This window comes from Littorina saxatilis, linkage group LG4, assembly GCF_037325665.1.
Source record: "Littorina saxatilis isolate snail1 linkage group LG4, US_GU_Lsax_2.0, whole genome shotgun sequence".
Taxonomy (NCBI): Eukaryota; Metazoa; Mollusca; class Gastropoda; order Littorinimorpha; family Littorinidae; genus Littorina; species Littorina saxatilis.
The window spans coordinates 6,435,791-6,455,123 of record NC_090248.1 but is presented as its reverse complement, the minus strand read 5'-3'; the positions used below and the strand labels follow the sequence as shown (position 1 = coordinate 6,455,123).

The 19,333-nt window shown below is 43.3% G+C and overlaps 1 protein-coding gene across 4 annotated transcripts in view; it reads left to right on the top strand.

Moving 5' to 3' along the window:
- Positions 1-15,312: 15,312 nt before the first annotated feature.
- The window catches only part of LOC138963830 (neuroglian-like), a 75,581-nt gene continuing 71,560 nt past the window's right edge, over positions 15,313-19,333 (top strand). For 2 of the 4 annotated variants that reach the window (XM_070335683.1, XM_070335680.1), the window contains exon 1: positions 15,313-15,745. The gene's annotated coding sequence lies outside the window, so the exon portion shown is untranslated. The remainder of the gene's footprint in view (positions 15,746-19,333) is intronic. The other 2 variants (XM_070335681.1, XM_070335684.1) reach the window with 1 other exon arrangement.

Below are 19,333 nucleotides of genomic sequence, written 5' to 3'. Positions count from 1 at the left end.
CCGTGGAAACTCTTGAAATAGACACTGAAGTTAATTTTTACACTGAAGCAGTTTACTTCGACCTCATACTCATTTTCATGGTATCTTGAAGTGCTCGATCTAGTCGTTAATTCACTCAGGGAAACCCAGCTGGAATTGCAGAGGCGTCTCCGGAAGTACATTATGAGTTAAAGTTTAAAGGCACAGTGCAGCTCACAGCCTTCGTTTTGCGTTTTTGTTGCAGCTGAGTGCATTTACAGTTAAAAAATCCTCCTATGGTAGAAAAACAAACCCAAAACTACCCAACGACGACATCTGTGAAGCTCGACAGTTTCTTGTTCACGCGAGTGCATAAATTAACCTAGTTATTACGTGGTGTTTGGTCGGAGTTCGATTCAACTGAGTGATTCCGGCCTCCATTTTGTTTTACACAAACTCATGATGACGTCTGACATAGTTTGCTAGTGACGTGTCTTTTTGTGTATGATGTGGTGATCTACCTGATCTAAATTTAGATCCAAAAATAGGTCAAGACCAGCCGGGTCCGAGTACGAAATTAATTCGTAAAAAAATCGCAGTTCTTGACTCTTTGGGTGCAAGTCAATGAAACTTGGTAGTTCTTCTAACGGATAGCTGCCTGAGGTATGACTAAAAGCCCCAGGGGCTCCGTGCACCTGGATTTGACAAGTTCAGTACCTTTAAGTTAAAGGTAGGCACTTGAGCAGTTCGCTTCGACATAATCGCATACTCAATTTCATGATGACAGTGAATTGCTCGATCCAGTCGTAAATTGACTGAGCGAAACACAGATGGTATTGCCGAAGAAAACTCAATGAAGATGCGTCTTGAGCAACAGGCTGTGTCGTAAACACGGAAGGTTTTTTTTTTTATCTGCGCAGCTGTTGTGTTCTAGAAACTGCTCGTATGTTTGTTTGTTTAAAGATTCATAACATCTCGTGTAAGCCATCTTGTTCTGTGCAGCTGTTCTAGAAACTGCACGCTTTTTTGCTTAGGTTAAAATAAAATAGCTTCACGTGTAAGGTATCTTCGTTTTTGTAAATTATGAACAATGTTTCGTCTCGGCTTTTACATGAGATACGAACTTCTTTCCGCTGGAATACGTACCAAAACCAATAGCCTGAATTGGGTGACTTGATTGGCTGAATTAGTGTCATAACTGATAGCTCTGCCAATCACCATCTCAGATCGGGTCAGGCTTTTGCATTGGATAAAACGATCCCTCCACTTGGTCACATAATACAGATCAACACCCTGACCGCATGCCGTGGTGGGTTGTCACTTTTGGATAAATCATTTCTTAAAAAGCCACTGGTTGCATTTGCAAAACCAATAAATCAGAATAGTCCGAATAGCCTTGCCAGATCTGTGACGGCAAGCCGAACTCTTTTCGCGAGTAGGAATGTGCCTTTTAGCTCGTATACAAGTCGCTTGTTTCGTACACAAAGCCTCTGAGAAAGAAAGAAAAAGAAACTAAGTTACTACTAAGCCTACCTACATTGTTTGCAAGACCCAGGGGTCGAGTGTTTTATAGCCAGAAGATATTCAAGATGACAGAAACCATTTTGTACGCTGCTGTGTGGATGTTTACAGCTCCGCTCTCCGATGGGTGATGCTTTTTCGCACCTGTAGACATGTAAAGAGAGAGAGAGGGTGTGTCAGTTTTTACCTCATCGTTTACCACCTTGCGTTGTGGAGGGCACTGTGTCTGTCTCTGAAGCAGGTAGATGTATGTATACAGAGAGAAACAGGCAAGGGGGTTGCAAGCAGTTTGTGTACTGGGCATGGCCCCATAACTCTGCAAGTGTGTGTTGTGTTTTGAGAGACGCGGGTGCACTTAACTTTTCCCTATGTAAAACCTGCCGCGGGTGTGAGAATTATCTTTCAGGTATGTGTCAGGTTTAACATTTTTGTTGAGTTTTTATTTTCGTAATGCATTTCAGGTACAGTGATGGAGTTTGGGTGTTGGTGGAATTATTCTTTCTCACTGTCTCTGTCTCTCGCGCGCGCTCTCTCTCTCTCTCGCTCTGTCTCTCTCCCCCTCTCTCTCTCTCTCTCTCTCTCGCTCTGTCTCTCTCCCTCTCTTCCCCCCTCTCTCTCTCTCCCTATATGTGTCTCTCGATCCCTCCCTTTCTATTTCTCTCCCCCCCTCTCTCCCTCTCTCTCTCTCCCTGTCCTTATCTGTGCCTCTCGATCCCTCCCTTTCTATCTCCCCCCTCTCGCTCTGTCTCTCTCCCCCCCTCTCTCTCTCTCCCTATCTGTGTCTCTCGATCCCTCCCTTTCTATCTCTTTCCCCCCTCTCTCTCCCCCCTCCTCTCTCTCTCCCCCTCTCTCCCCCTCTCTCTCTCTCTCTCCCCCCTCTCTCTCTCTCTCTGTCTCTCTCCCTCTCTCCCCCCCCTCTCTCTCTCTCCCTGTCTGTGTGTCTCTCGATCCCCCCTTTCTATTTCTCTCCCCCCCTCTCTCTCTGCCTATCTGTGTCTCTCGATCCCTTCCTTTCTATCTCTCTCTCCCAGGTGTGTGGCTCAATGCATGTGTCTTGATCTGTTTTGGGTCGCCAAGGTACTTGCAATTCCTTTCATAAAAATATTTGTTTTGCAAAAAATAAACGACCTTTCACTGTTAACCACATTTTATTAAACCCACAAGCTCTACATTTGAGAGAAAACAGCAGTGGACTTAAAACAGGATTCCAGAAACATAAAACAAGTGTCAAATAACATAAAACAGGACTCCTACTTTATCTAGATGGCTTAAACTCAGTTTCCAGGAAGCTGGATTCATTCTACTCTCACAGCGCAGTTCTAACAAGACACCAACCAGAAGACAGGAAAACAAGACAACCAAAAACATAAAACAAGACGTAGACACCTACCAGAAAACATAAAATTAGAGAAAAACCGAAACTCAAACAAATTAAAACAGGACTCCGACCACAAGATAGTGTCACTTCGTAGGTCACACGCTGACAACGTAAAACAGGTCCAGACGAAATTAAATCAGGCTTAAAAACCAAACTCCATAAACATAAAACAAGACATCAACCTGACGACATAAAGCCAGCCTCAAGGAAACTGAGAGTCACTTTATAGGTCAACGCTCTATTCTTACGAGGATGACTCACGCGCGTGGACAAGCGATGGGAAAGTGTGTGGCTGCGCACCTTGGCTACTGGTGCTGTATTGATCTGGTGCGACCCGGAATTTCTCTGCTTCTGCTGCTAGAGTTCAAGCTGGCTTCTTGTTGCTGGTATTTGAGAGCCTGTGGACTCTGTGTTTGACTCACCGCATGGAAGGCTGTTGAACAAGATGAAGGTCGTGGTTGGGGAGAAAATTGTGGTCTTAGTTTTACAGACAAACCTGCCCTTGCGGCGACCTCTCGGAAGCGACCACCTGCCCACCAGGGCCAATCCGACAAGTTGTTTTTCTTTATTATTCAACTTTCCATAGCAAGCACCTGTCTATAACGACAAGCAAGAGATGGGCCAAACGGGGTGGTTATTGACAGGTTCGACTGTACTGTAGTATTGACTCGGTGACTTGATTATTTCATTTTATTGTTGTTAGGTGATGGAATTCGATTTGTTTATGGGCTTGATTGTGTACTCCCCCATTCGCCAACCCACCCAGCTTGATCTTCATCGTATCAGCTTTTTTTGTGTGAAAAGTCAAGCTACCTGAACATAAAAATAATTATAAAAAATTATATCGACAAGCTAAACAAAAAACTTTATATCGACAAAATAAGTCGTACAGTTATTTAGAAAGAGTTGGAATGGACTTAACTGAGTAAATATCTTTATGTACACTCGCCATTGCACTATGTGCTGGTCAGGGAGACATTGGTACTTGCAAACTTATCGTGTGTGTATTACACGGATTGATTTCTATGTAAGTTATAGTTCAATGGTGGGTGACCTTTAGAAGACACATCGTGCAATTCAACCCACAAGTATCAGATTTCATCCACGTGAAATTCGATATTTTAGAAATCAAGGATCAGCAGAGGGGAATCAAAGTTTGAGGGTTCAGGTTTGAAATTCCACACGATGACTGGTGCTGCCCTGCTGTCACAAATCCCTTTGCCGCGTTCAAGACACTACCTACATCTGAGAGAGAGAGAGAGAGAGAGAGAGAGAGAGAGAGAGAGAGAGAGAGAGAGAGAGAGACAGAGACAGAGACAGAGACAGAGACAGAGAGACAGACAGACAGCGAGACAGACAGCGAATGAGAGAGATGATGGAACTTTATTTTTCAAGGATAGAGGTTTAAGGCGACGCCTTTTCTTACAACCGGTCCTTACTTCTAATACAAATATCTAATAAATGATAAACAAGTAAAGCAACATGACAAATAAACAAAGTAAACGAACGAACCAGCAAACAATCGACAAGTAAGCAAACAAGCAAATAAACATAAACAATAAAATGGCAAAGTAAGCAACATACAAATCGAAAGCGAAACATGCAACATGTTAACACATGGAAAGTGATCGACGGTAAAATTCACACGATACCAACGTTTACACAATTGCTAATAATGATTATATGGTGTAAATGATAATGATGATGATGATGATGATGATGATGATGATGATGATGATGATGATGAAGTGATGATGGAAAATCGCAACATAAATTCCACATAATACATATAATAAAGAACATATTTGTGTAATTCATAAAGCTTTGCCAATTGTTGACAGCTACTTGCACGTGTTAAGACTAGTATAGCCAACTAGGTAGACATAAAATGATTATGCAGAGCTTGTTTAAAACTCTTTAGTGAGGTTAATGATCTTATTACAGACGGAATGGAGTTCCACACCATAGCGCCAGAAAAGGCTTGACTAGTTTTGACTAGAGAGAGAGAGAGAGAGAGAGAGAGAGAGAGAGAGAGAGAGAGAGAGAGAGAGAGAGAGAGAGAGAGAGAGAGAGAGACAGACAGAGAGAGAGAGAGAGAGAGAGAGAGAGAGAGAGAGAGAGATTGATTGAATCATTGTTGCGTAAACGTCAAACTGAGAAATGAATTTTTCTCCCAATTCTACTGTGATCGGTATTCCCAACTCCCTTCTCCAGTAACAGATATGTCCTACAATATAACCCCACCCTTTTAATCAACTATACTACAGCTCCGATGGAACCTAATTCCACAAAACGTTTTATTTTTTTTATTTTTTATCGAAAGCAATATCGTTGGCGGCAGTGTTCCGCCATTCTTCATATCGCTATTCATAAAATGCATGCAATATAGTCCACCCAGAGCTTTTTGTGTAAGTGTCACTCTATTGCTAACGCGGCCTACGAAGTGTTTTTCAATGGAGATCTCTGCATGTGCAGATGAATCGATGATTCTCGCATTATGCAGTTCATAATAACAACAGCTGTGGGTTCTCAGTGGTTGTGTTGTTACACTCACTTTGCTGCATGATATTCCTTTGTAGCGGGCGTGTGTATATCATTTATATAAGTCACTCGTAATTTTGTCCTTTCAGTCCGTACGGTAGTAACATGTGTTGGTGACTGAAGTAATTTCTGGATATAAGTCACTCGTAATTTTGTCTGTCCAGTCCATAATAACATGTGTTGGTGACTGAAGTAATTTGTGTCTACATATTTAAGTCACACGTAATTTTGTCCGTCCAGTCCACAATAACATGTGTTGGTGACTGCAGTAATTTTTCTATACAAGTCACTCGTTATCGTGTCCGTCCAGTATAGTAACAACATGTGTTGGTGACTGAAGTAATTTTTTTGTATATTAAGTCACACGTTATTTGTCCGTCCAACCTGGTGACTGAAGTAATTTTAACCCCCAAGTATAAACATATTCTTTGGTATACAATGGTAGCATGTTGTACCATGTAGACGATCAAGTGTCTCTTACAAGACAGTGTGGTAATCCCTTCCCGCGCAAACGATTGTATGCTCCACAACAAATATCGCTAAGCTTTTAACCTGATACAAAGGCATTCTTTGACTTGGAGTTGGACATATGCCATATTTATATGTGTATGTTATACGTTGGCGCAGAGTGCCGGTTTCTTCTTGAATGAGGAAAAAAGTCTCAATTTTGTAGCCGACAGCTGTGTCAATATGCAATGTTACAAACACATTCTGCTATGTAGCCGACAGCTGTGTCAATATGCAATGTTACAAACACATTCTGCTATGTAGCCGACAGCTGTGTCAATATGCAATGTTACAAACACATTCTGCTATGTAGCCGACAGCTGTGTCAATATGCAATGTTACAAACACATTCTGCTATGTAGCCGACAGCTGTGTCAATATGCAATGTAACAAACACAATCTTCTATGTAGCCGACAGCTGTGTCAATATGCAATGTTACAAACACATTCTGCTATGTAGCCGACAGCTGTGTCAATATGCAATGTTACAAACACATTCTGCTATGTAGCCGACAGCTGTGTCAATATGCAATGTTACAAACACATTCTGCTATGTAGCCGACAGCTGTGTCAATATGCAATGTTACAAACACATTCTGCTATGTAGCCGACAGCTGTGTCAATATGCAATGTTACAAACACATTCTGCTATGTAGCCGACAGCTGTGTCAATATGCAATGTTACAAACACATTCTGCTATGTAGCCGACAGCTGTGTCAATATGCAATGTTACAAACACATTCTGCTATGTAGCCGACAGCTGTGTCAATATGCAATGTTACAAACACATTCCGCTATGTAGCCGACAGCTGTGTCAATATGCAATGTTACAAACACATTCTGCTATGTAGCCGACAGCTGTGTCAATATGCAATGTTACAAACACATTCCGCTATGTAGCCGACAGCTGTGTCAATATGCAATGTTACAAACACATTCCGCTGTGCACAGGGAGCAGTCCTGCAGATGTATGCAATGAGTTCTAATGGAAGGATGCTCTTAAAAGCCTGGACAGATATGCTGAGATTTACACGATGGTTTGCAAGTCATGGAAAATATCCTCAACCCCAAGCAGTCAGTAATATTCGTAAGATGTAGCTCAGTTGGTAGCGCGCTGGATTTGTATTCAGTTGGCCGCTGTCAGCGTGAGTTCGATCCCAGGTTCGGCGGAAATTTATTTCAGAGTCAACTTTGTGTGCAGACTCTCTTCGGTGTCCGAACCCTCCCCCCGTGTACACTACATTGGGTGTGCACGTTAAAGATCCCACGATTGACAAAAGGGTCTTTCCTGGCAAAATTGCTTATGCACAGTTAATAATTGTCTACCTATACCCGTGTGACTTGGAATAATAGGCCGTGAAAGGTAAATATGCGCCGAAATGGCTGCAATCTACTGGCCGTATAAAATTTCATCTCACACGGCATCACTGCAGAGCGCCTAGAACTGTACCCACGGAATATGCGCGATATAAGCGTCATTGATTGATTGATTGATTGAGTAACACGCTGTGCCATCTCCGAAGGAGCGCATAGGGTGAGGTTTTTGTCTCGATACACTTTTTTCTATTAAAGTGAACTGTAAAAAGTTGACTTGCCGTTAGGATATTTGATGTTGCGTGAAGACGGTCGATCTCCTTTGCACACGCTGTTTCTGTTAAAAAAAATAATGTTTACTACTTTAAACAATTTTGTTGTTGTTGTATTATGTTTCTTGTCTCGATAAATCAGGGAGTCATGCGATAACGACTCAGCATCGGTCTGTTTTGTTCTCGGGCTACTGAGTATCACAGTCAAAGGTGCAGGATTTTTACACCCCCGGTATAGGGGTGTGTATAGGTTTCGCTCGATGTGTTTGTTTGTTTGTTTGTTTGTGTTCGCATATAGATCTCAAGAATGAACCGACCGATCGTCACCAAACTTGGTGAACAGGTTCTATACATTCCTGAGACGGTCCTTACAAAAATTGGGACCAGTCAAACACACGGTTAGGGTGTTATTGGTGGATTAAGATTCTACAAGGACTTATAGAGGGACATATTCATGGTCAAAGGGAAATAACCTTCTCAGTTGGTGGCAGTGAGAATGGTTATTTCCCTTCGACCAACGGGGGTGTTTTTCCTACCTCGGAGGAATTTCTTGTTTGTTTTGTTTTGACAACAGAACAAAAGTCTCTTTCATACTTCAACCAATGTTTGTGTTCTGCTTGTGTGTTGTGTTTTTGTTCTTACGCATGCAGTCAGAAAAGAAACAAGAGCAATTTTTAAATTATATTTTTTTTTATCGCCCGAGATACACTACAGTAGAACTTGCAGTGTTGTCATTCAGTGGGTGTATTTCTATGGAGGTAAGCTCAATCTGGTGTCACGGTGTGTTTTGTGGGGGATGTGTAGTCGACCGTAGCAACTTCATGTTGTGAAAGACAGGTGCAAGTGCATCCAGTGCGTACTCCTTTAGAAGTAGGGATTTACATTTGAAGCTAATTACAGGTGTTGACGATTCTTACTTGTTTATCCGTGACCCCGTTACTTTTTCCCCACTGGGAAGGTGTGCATTAGTACAAAAGGTAATTGCTGTCAAAATGTGTGTATTCCTTCCTTAAAGTAACTGGTAAGATTGGTAGTAGAACAATGTATTTTGACTGTCCACATAGTTTCGGAGCGAAAAGTTTCGTGTGAGTAAGCTACACACTCGCAGGCAACATAATTATATTGAAAGACATTTTGGTATCATGGTACCCTGGTCCTGGGGTAGGCATTACTATTAGTGGAATGAACACACGACGAGATGGATCAGTGTGTAGCATAGTCTGCATGCCACAGCAATGTAAACTACAAATGAAATTACCAGGAGTCATGTGCTAAGTGCACTGCCAGCGGTTATTACCGTGACCCGGTTTCTCTAACACTGTTCTAGTTGCTGAATTGGTCTCTGCCGTTAGGTACCCTCCTTTCCGTTCAAACAATCATGTCATTGTATGAAACCACATATCTGTTCAGACTGCATCATTCCATTTGGACACATACCAAAAATCTACCGCCTAGCTGCTTTTTGTGCAGTGAGGGGATTGTTTGCTGAAATAAAGTGCTGTTAACATTGGCCGACTTGCAAGCAACTTTTGTCCAACTTTAGTCGTTTGAAAATTGCTCCCGGGTCGTTGAGGCCGAATCGGCAAAACATCTGTCATGTCAACAGCCCCAGCGATTTAGAAACGATTCGGGCCAGACTCGTCAGCGACTCCAAAACTCAGTTGTGCACTGCTCGACTCGGCCGTGACTCGTCAGCGATTTTGTCCAGACTTTTCTTATCGCGCTTACTTCCCTTCTCCGGAAAACAACGAGGACGACCGGACAATCCCGAAAGGCTAAGTCTGGCGAGAATCGTCGCTAAAAACTAGTTTGCGAGTTTTTGCTGTTCACATGGGCAGCGATTTTGATTTGACTTGCCGCCGACTAAAATCGCTTGAAAGTTGGTTGCAAGTCTGCCATGTGAACAGCACTTAAACATTATAGAGTAGATTGACGCAGCCATCGCTTACACAAGTTACCGCAACACATACTTCCCACTCAGTCTTCACTGAACCCCCCGCGGGTTAGGGGGAAGAATTTACCCGATGCTCCCCAGCATGTCGTAAGAGGCGACTAACGGATTCTGTTTCTCCTTTTACCCTTGTGTTTCTTGTATAGAATATAGTCAATGTTTGTAAAGATTTTAGTCAAGCAGTATGTAAGAAATGTTAAGTCCTTTGTACTGGAAACTTGCATTCTCCCAGTAAGGTCATTTATTCCCCCCTCTGCTTCTTTACCTCTGTAAACTTGTAGGGGTAGTTATTTTTCGATAATGACCCAGCAACCAAACAAATAACGACCCAGCAACAGCCTGAATCCTCGATAGTGCAATGGGTTGAGAGGTTGTTCTGTTTCGGTACTACTTTTTGCGACTGAAAAGTTCCGAACGCTCTAATGTACGAAGTATACATCTCTGGAGCAAACAATACAAACATACCGCATTTAAATTAACAACTACAGGCCTGAACACATGAATCTCCATATAAAATCCATGAGTTCGGTTGTTTTCTGAATCTCATCTGCCGTGCCGTCAAGCCGTTCATCACAAGCAATTTCCCAAGGCAAGTAACTCATACTTTGTCTAGCGACAAGAGTAGTTCCCCTTCTTTTCACTCAGTTCCTTTGACAACAGACTGCAATCCGACGGTCAGTTTTCAACAATATTTCATTTAATAAACAGATCACACGCAACCAAATGCACACATCTCATCAATTTAAACAACATAAAGGGGTTTCATACACTATTTTCCCCAGAAAACTGAACTTCATACAGTTTTTAACGTTGGAACACGGGTGCAAAAGTTCGTCTGCTAGTCCCATTTGACGAAAAAACATTATCCTAAGCGATACTAAAACATATACAGAACACACAATATCTGCCTTTGCCGCCACGGCAGAATAACAGCATATCTGTGTACTTGATTTTAGCCCAAAATAGGAAAACTGACAAGAAGTGTTAACAGAATGGAATAATTTGCACGGAACTATACAACCGCGCATTAATCGATCGCCTGCGCAGGTTGACTGGTTGAGAGAATAGGATTCGATCAAACTTTCGCAAAAAAACTCCTCTTTTCTTTGAATAACTGAAGAAAGGAGGAATAAAGAGGTTACACACCTCGTCTCAGTGATTATAAAAAATAATGGTCTCAGTTCGCGGTCATGAAAAAGCTCGCTAAAGCTCGCATTTTTCATGATCCGCTAACTTCGACCATTATTTTTGATAATCACTGAGACTCGGCGTGTAACCTCTACATATTGTACTTCGTTGCAAGCCCCTGGAGCAAATTTTTGATTAGTGCTTTTGTGAACAAGAAACAATTGACAAGTGGCTCTATCCCATCTCCCCCCTTTCCCCGTCGCAATATAACCTTCGTGGTTGAAAACGACGTTAAACACCAAATAAAGAAAGAACTCTTCACTGAAAGCAGCCAGGCTGTTGATTTTTGATGTGTCCAACTAGAGGTATCCTCTAATAGGTAATAAATTCCTGGGCAGACCTGTTGTGACTAACTTACGAGACAGTTTACACGGGTGCCTTTAATCCATGCGGAAAGGTAGGGCAATAAAGCCGACGCTCATTCAATTTCAACAAAAAGCCTAGTAGCCTTCAACCTTCAAGGCCTTGGAATTTGGCTTGAAAATATTTATCTTTCGGGTTATACATATATTTGTAAACCGAAGCAAGGATGAGCTCTGACTGTGAAGTCTGAGTTTCTGTGGCTGCTTGGAATGAAGGTTTTCAGTGAGTGCAAGAAATGCCAGGGGCATGTTTTTATTTCAACAGATGTAGCGTTTGATCCGGCGTTAGATGTTTGTACATGGGGTCTTAACACAAACAGAAACTTTTGCTGTGTGGCATTGGGTGTGTCTGTGTCTTGAGCATTCTCTGCTTTATTTTGTTACTTCAGTTTTGTTTTGAAGATAGGGGTTAAAAACAGGCCTATTCATTTTCTGAGCTTCGATTCATTGTACATAACAATTTCTAAAGGCCGGGTTTGTGTGTGTGTGTTTGCTTCTTTGCTTGTTTGCTTGCTTGCGTGCATTAGTTCGTGTTTGTGCGGGTGTTCGTGTTTTGACAAATGGAACCGTAACTGTAAATCAAAACCAGATACAAGTGAATTAAGTATAGGCGATCAACCACTGTTTTTAGTGTGTGTCAATGCCTTGCAGATTATGGGCCAGTTTGACCCAGAACGACACCTTGCTCATATCACTAGTTTCGCACGTGCACTGATGCTGATAGCGTCATTTGCCTTCAGGCGACTTGCTGAACATTCTACCATGCAGTGAGTCACCAACGGTTCCAGTTTCGGTACAGCGCAAATAGTGATGTCCTTACACGTAATTCTGGTATATTATGCAGATGACGGCAAAAGATAATGACACAATTTATCTGTAGGTCAGAGCAAAGCCGATTGGAGGGTTGCCATGGAGAGTCGCCCGCGCCGCGCTGGGGGGAAAACACTCACCTCAGATGACTGGATCCTGACGCACGTTTCTTAGTGGCCAGATGGCGAGGTTGTTCGCGAGTAAAGCTAGTTGGTTGGTGTGTTGTTGGTTCTTCGTGTTTGTTCAACCTGTTTGGTTATTCGAGACATGTAAAGTCAGTTGGGAGCGTATGGGGGGCAATGCTAACGACGAAGAAAGTGAGGATTTGATCGTGAAGGGACGGATAGCTACCGAAATAGACTTGATCCTATTTTCATATATTCTTTCTTGAAAAGGGTACGCAAAGAATCTTCTTCTCAAGACGCAATCGAAGTTGCAATAAAAATTATTTTAAAAAAATCAAAAAAGGGTAAAAATGGATTGGAAAAAAAAGAAGCAAACATCTCTGGTCAGAACAAAAGCTGTATTATATATTACGGTAATCTCTTGGATTGAAAAATTACTGCTATACGCTTTGCAACCTCGTTGGCTGTTTAACGACGACTCTTTGGGAAACGATGTCCAGGAATCGTATCAAAAATCTTCTACTGCTTCGCGAAGCAGTAGAAGATCTTTGATCGTATACATTTGTTTCTAACCTACCGAGCAGAAAATGGTGCTCGCCTCCCTCTCAGCATGATAATTGGCTCTGCAAGCCTGACAGAAAAGCAGGTCCGCTTCAATCATTGCATGCAGGGCCACACCGCACAGCATCAGTGTTTGAAGTGTGATGGAGAGCTGTGACGAGGGCTGGAATTTTATGCTAATGTCAATGATGTCCGTGTGCTACGTCATTCTGTTTTGCTGTGCAGGTGTAGGATAGAAGCATCGTATTGAGAACACTTTGATTCACCAAAAGCCTGGGGGAAAAAACGGAAGAAAAAGAAAGAATGGATTATATAGGTTGCATTCCCAATGTTTATTTTTTATTCTTTCACAAAAACGCCTTTACACAGGATAAGACCATCTCTCCACTTGGACAAATACCAAAAATGAACAGCATGTGTGATCTTTGTGCGCAGTAGTGTATTAGGGCTTTAACACACAAAAAAACTTTTTCGGAAATAAATTTATAAACAAAATTCCAACTCGCAACAGCAAGCAGCCATGGTGTTAATTTTTGTGTATTATATAAGTGGAGCGATGGTCCTATCCCATGTACAAGCCTGACCTGATCTGAGACGGTGAGGCGAACTGGTTTCACGAGGCGGATATAATGATAAGAAGAAGAAGAAAGGGAAAAAAGAAGAAAGAAGAGGAACAAGAGGAAGAAGAAGAAAACAGCGTTATTTTACAAACAGGTATGTCAAATCCACCCCTACGTCGGCCTTCAGCGGCGGCAAAGCCTGTATTTTGTGCTCTCATTACTGTAATTACACTCCTGTCTGTTTTTCACGGCAAAGGAGATCCGCACAAGAAGGGGGACGCAGCCCATTTGTTTGTCCTCTGTCAAACGTCTGTGCTGTCGCTCTGTATCTGCCATCCTGCCCCCGTCTCTCTATCTGTGTGTCCCTCCCCCTCTATCTGTGTCTCTGTATCCCCCTCCCCCCAACTCTAGCTCTACCCCCCTCTCTCTGTCTTCCTCTCTCTGTCTCTTTATCACCCCCTCCTCTTTCTCTCTCTCTCCCTCTCCCTCTCTCTGGCTTTAGTTCTCTCTCCCTCTCTCTCGCTCCCTCCCTCTCTCTCGCTCCCTCCCTCTCTCTTCCTCCCTCTCTCTCTCCCTCCCCCTCTCTCGCTCACTCCCTCTCTCTCGCTCCCTCCCTCCCTCTCGCTCCCTCCCTCTCTCTCGCTCCCTCCCTCTCTCTCTCTCCTCCCTCTCTCTCTCTCTCTCCCTCCCTCTCTCCCTCCCTCCCTCGCTCCCTCCCTCTCTCTCGCTCCCTTCCTCTCTCTCACTCCCTCTCTCTCGCTCCCTCCCTCTCCCTCTCTCTTGCTCCCTCCCTCTCTCTCGCTCCCTCCCTCCCTCTCTCTATCTCTGGGCTCTGTTACTGTCTTTTTTCCTGCTCCTTGCCCTTTCTGTACCAAACTTTGAATTGAAAGCTAAAAACAACAACCGAGCATTTTGATGAGCGACAAAAAACGCTTCATGGGGCGTCTTCAGCATGGATGCTACATTAAACTTGAAACAGAGGCCCAGGATGCGAGCTGTACGCCTCAAACCATTATCATCTAATTGCTCTTTCTGTGCCAATTTAAAAAAAAAAGGCATTTTCTACAGAAGGAAAACAAAAAAAGCATTTCGATGAGAAACAAAACTCAACAGGCGTCTTCGGGGTGAAGATAAATATAGGGTACATTCTGGTCTTTTTGTATTACATTCTTTAAACGTTTTCCAGGATGAAACCGTTTTCTGCAGTGAGAATAGAAAGCAAATAAGCATTCGATGAGAGATGTTGTTTTTGTTTTATTTCACAATGTCTCTTCTTGATAGCGAGAAGAAAACGGGTTCCATAGAGTATAGACATTTGTACTGCCTCTCCTGTCATTCTGCTTCTTGTCCTTTCTGTGTCAAACTTTTCTTCGCAAATTAGAAAGCATTTTACCCCCGAAAGCCAATTCGTGCAAAACACCAGTGTACGTGGGAGTTGCAGCCCATGAATGAAGAATTAGAGAAGAGAGAAGAATGCATTTTCTTCGAGAAAGAAGCAAAAAAGCTTTTCGATGAGAGACAAAGCGTCTTCAGCATGGAGGTCGAGGTAAATACGGTATATATCTTGCAGCAAAGTAACATTCGAATATCTTGTGTCTTTTTCATTATTCTACTGTGCGACATTTTTCTTTGGAAAGAAAACACTCTCTCCGAAAAGAAAGCAAACAAGCATTTCGATGAGAGACAAACGCTACAGGCGTTTTATACGCGGAGATAAATATAGCGTAGAACAGAGAAACAAGAGGCCGCGCGCGGTGCTTAGCTCAGCTGCTACTGGTGGTGGTGATGATGGTGATGGGGGTGTCAGCGAACCTTGGGTTCCAGCGATCGATCTGATTGTGCGTGTGCCGGTCGGGACTTGCTGCTGCTTCCCTCTGCTGCCTGACTGAGCTAGCTCTCTCTCTCTCTCTCTCTCTCTCTAGATTGCTCTCTCTCTCTCTCTCTCTCTCTCTCTCTCTCTCTCTCTCTCTCTGGTTTTCTCTCCCTAGATTGCGCTCTCTCTCTCTCTCTCTCTCTCTCTCTCTCTCTCTCTAGAGTGCTCTCTTTCTCTCTCTCTCTCTCTCTCTCTCTAAAGACTCTCTCCCACTCCTTCGCTCCTCACCCTTTCTCTCTCTCTCTCTCTCTCTCTCTCTCAGTCGCTGTCCCAGTCTTTGGTGCTCTCTCTGTCTCGCCCACAAAGATCGCCCCCTCCCCCTCTGGCTGTCGGTCTCCTTCGCCCAGCCCTCGCCGTGTCCTCAGCAGTATGTGACGGGAGGTTGTGAGCGCTGTCTGGTCTGTGGGTCTGCACTGGCACCAGCTGCATGCAAGTAGTCTTGTTGCCTTGCTCTGTGCAGCAACCGACACTGACCGCTAGCACAGCTGCCCTCCCGGCGACTGTCTGTCTGGAATACTTCGAGTGCTTCGCGACTGATTCTCACAGGTTTGAATTGGGATTTTCTGGAATATTTCGGCGTGCTCAGAGTTATTACCAGATGTGAATGTTTGGTTTCAGTTGGATTTTGTGAACTGTGTCCGCGAGTGCTTGTATGTTTGAATTTCAGTTTCAGTCGGATATTCCGGAATAATTCGAGTGCTTCAGGATTTTAAGTTGTGGATATGTCTGCGAGTGTTAACGGATTCGTGCAGATCATTTGGATTAACTGTTTATAGTTTCAGTTGCATTTTCTGGATTGTGCAGTTCTTCGGGCGTCTCACAGGTTTGTATTCTTGGGTTCAGCCTGATTTTTTGGAACATCATGTTTTTGTGAACGATGATGAGTCGTGATTCTTACATGTTGGAATTATTAGTATCTGCCGGATTTTCTGAATATTTTGAGTACTTCAGATATTCAAGTTTTAGTTAGGAATTTGTCGAATGTTTCAGGGTTCTGACGGATAAGTTCAAGTTTTTGTCGTCCGCATATTGCGATTGTTCCTGGATGTCTGTAGGTCTGAATTCTTACTTTCACTGAGTCTGATTTTAGTTCGGGAAGATTCTTGAGAGTGCCTCTGGAATCTTACCTTATTTGAATTCTCAATTTCAGTCGGATGTTGTGGAGTATTTCTACGAGTGTTCAAATTTGAATTCTCGGTTTCAGTCGGATTTTGTTAAACATTTGGAGTGCTTTCGAATTTTGACTGGTCACAGTTTGGATTTTCTGAAAATGTTTGAGTGTTTCACATTTCTGACACTTGCGGTTTTGACTGATCTAGATTTAGTCAGTTCAGATTTTTTGGAATACTTTTCAAGTGCTTTAGAATCCTCATAGTTACGTGTATTAATTATCAGTTTCAGTTGGATTTCTGGTAATATGTCTACAGCTTCAGGATTCGAACAGGTTTGAATTTCCAGGCTCAGTCGGATTTGTGTGTGTGTGTGTGTGTTGCCGTGTCGCCGTTGTAGCACTAGTATGGTGCCGTGAGCAGGATCAACCAATACGGTGTTTGCCTGTGTCTGGGTTACTAAGCATTCGTCACTGGGGTGTTCATTTCAGCACTTACTTGCACCACATATTTTTTTTATTGGCAGCGGTCATAATCATCTCCATCATCATCATCATCATCTAGAGATATTCCACGGGACCATACACCGTGATATACGTTTTATTCAACGAGGAGGATATTCATGGGATAGTACCCTGTGAGACAACAAACAGCAGTGCTTAGCGCACGCCAGCCTCAGTCCTGGGAGTGTCCTTTGACATTTTTGCTGGCATGGTGGAGCGGCTCAATTTATGCCCCAGCCTCCCGTTCGTCTGCCTGTAATATTGTGCCAGCCTGCAGGCTTCAGCCGTCCCCCGGATTCCTGTACAGGACCAACAATTGGTGCCTGGCAGCTTCGCTTTTGAACAACGCTTCTCGGTGAAATAACCGGGTAGGACGTTAATGTCATATGGTGTCCGGAATTGAATGTGTGTTGTCATTGGTGCCTGGCAGCTTCGCTTTTGAAGAACGCTTCTCAGTGAAATGGTAGGAAGTTAATGTCATATGGTGTGCTGAATTGAATGTGTCTGGCAGCTTCGCTTTTGAAGAACGCTTCTGTATGAAATAACCGGGTATTAATTTAATGATATGTATGTTGTTCTGTGTGTACGTGTGTGTTTTCTGAAATGCCCGGCAGCTTCGCTTTTGAAGAACGCTTCTTAGTAAAATAACCTGGTAGAAAGTTAAACTCGTGTGGGGCGGGGATATAGCTCAGTTGGTAGCGCGCTGGATTTGTATTCAGTTGGCCGCTGTCAGCGTGAGTTCGATCCCAGGTTCGGCGGAAATTTATTTCAGAGTCAACTTTGTGTGCAGACTCTCTTCGGTGTCCGAACCCTCCCCCCGTGTACACTACATTGGGTGTGCACGTTAAAGATCCCACGATTGACAAAAGGGTCTTTCCTGGCAAAATTGCTTAGGCACAGTTAATAATTGTCTACCTATACCCGTGTGACTTGGAATAATAGGCCGTGAAAGGTAAATATGCGCCGAAATGGCTGCGATCTACTGGCCGCATAAAATTTCATCTCACACGGCATCACTGCAGAGCGCCTAGAACTGTACCCACGGAATATGCGCGATATAAGCGTCATTGATTGATTGATTGATTGGTAACCTTTATGCCCGTGTGTTCTGGAACGCCTGTGTTACAGGATTGAGAGTGGATTTCACATGCTTTCCCTTTTGTGTCTTGTTGAACTAACCAATGCTTCTATTACGGAAGGGAGTATACTTCATAATTGAGGTGTCCTGGTTGTACGTTTGAGTTTTTTTCTCGATTTTTTTGTGTTACGTCGTTTTTGTGTGTCCGTAAAAAATAATTAGTCATGCGTTGACCTTCGTGTTTGTCTTCTGCCAAATTCGGTGGACAAGGCTGGCTGCAAGTTGTTTTCATGTATGCGTTCCTGTCTGTATACATGTCTGAAGAAGGCTTGTGGATGATCGGTAGGTTGATATCATTGCTATCCAGACCGGCACTGGTTGGGATTTCATTTTATATGCTGACCTGTTTTCTTTCTTCAGGAATTGTGTAGGAAGTGTCAATATTTACTACGCCAGTTAACTTCACATAAAAACTAGGGCACTGAAGCAGCTGGGCTCAGCTGAACATGTGGTCATTGGCCAAACAGCTCTCAGAATCCAGAATTTTGATCTCACCGCACATCGTGGAGAAAACGTATTTCCACTCTGTACACTTCCTTTGACTTGTGGCCAGTACACCGGAAGCACCTGTCGTGTGCATTTTTCTCATTTAAATTTGAAGCGTCTTATAGTCACGGAAATAAGGTACTATCGTGTGTGTGTGTGTGTGTGTGTGTGTGTGTGTGTGTGTGTGTGTGTGTGTGTGTGTGTGTGTGTGTGTGTGTGTGTGTGTGTTTTCTTCAGACTTGTGTGTTGTATGTTGTACCAACTAAAGGCATTTGATCCCATGTTACACTTTGAACGGGCGCAGTGGCGTGATGGTAAGACGTCGGCCTCCTAATCGGGAGGTCGTGAGTTTGAATCCCGGTCGCTGCCGCCTGGTGGGTTAAGAGTGGAGATTTTTCCGATCTCCCAGGTCAACTTATGTGCAGACCTGCTAGTGACTTAACCCCCTTCGTGTGTACACGCAAGCACAAGACAAGTGCGCACGAAAAAGATCCTGTGATCCATATCGGAGTTCGGTGGGTTATGGAAACACGAAAATACCCAGCATGCCTACTCAATGAAAGCGGAGTGAAGCTGACTATGCCCTCAGAGTATAGTGTGGGGAACCCAAATGGGCAAACGAGCTCACACGTAACCAGAAAATTCTGGAACGCTGAAGAAGAAGAAGAAGAAGAAGAAGAAGAAGAAGACTTTGAACAAAGACCAGACCGATCTGTTGTCGGTAATTAGAGCAGTGACGAAAGGTGTTGCATGTGTTATCTGAGTGGCTTCTAAGATTTTTGTGCACTTCACATACATATTGGAAGTAAAAAAAAACAATGCACACCATGCCATTGTTTTGACAGAATATAAATTATATCATGAATGACAGAATAATTGATAGCGGGGGACACCCACCATGTCTGTTGCGCTCCAATTGAAGTGTCTCCTTTGTCCTTACTCACAACGGTGTGACTGGATTGTAAACAATACCGTTTAACTGTATGCACAGGGTGCTTTGCACAATTGTGAAACGATTTGCATTTGAACTGCACTGACGCTGCACGCAGTAGAAAGGGCAAGGACGCGGTGCAGGGTGTGTTTCAGGGAAATATGTGTGCGACAGATTTGTGTGCAAACGAACAGAATCATCATGTGCTGAAGCCGCAGAGAAAAAAGTTTTGTATCGATTTGTG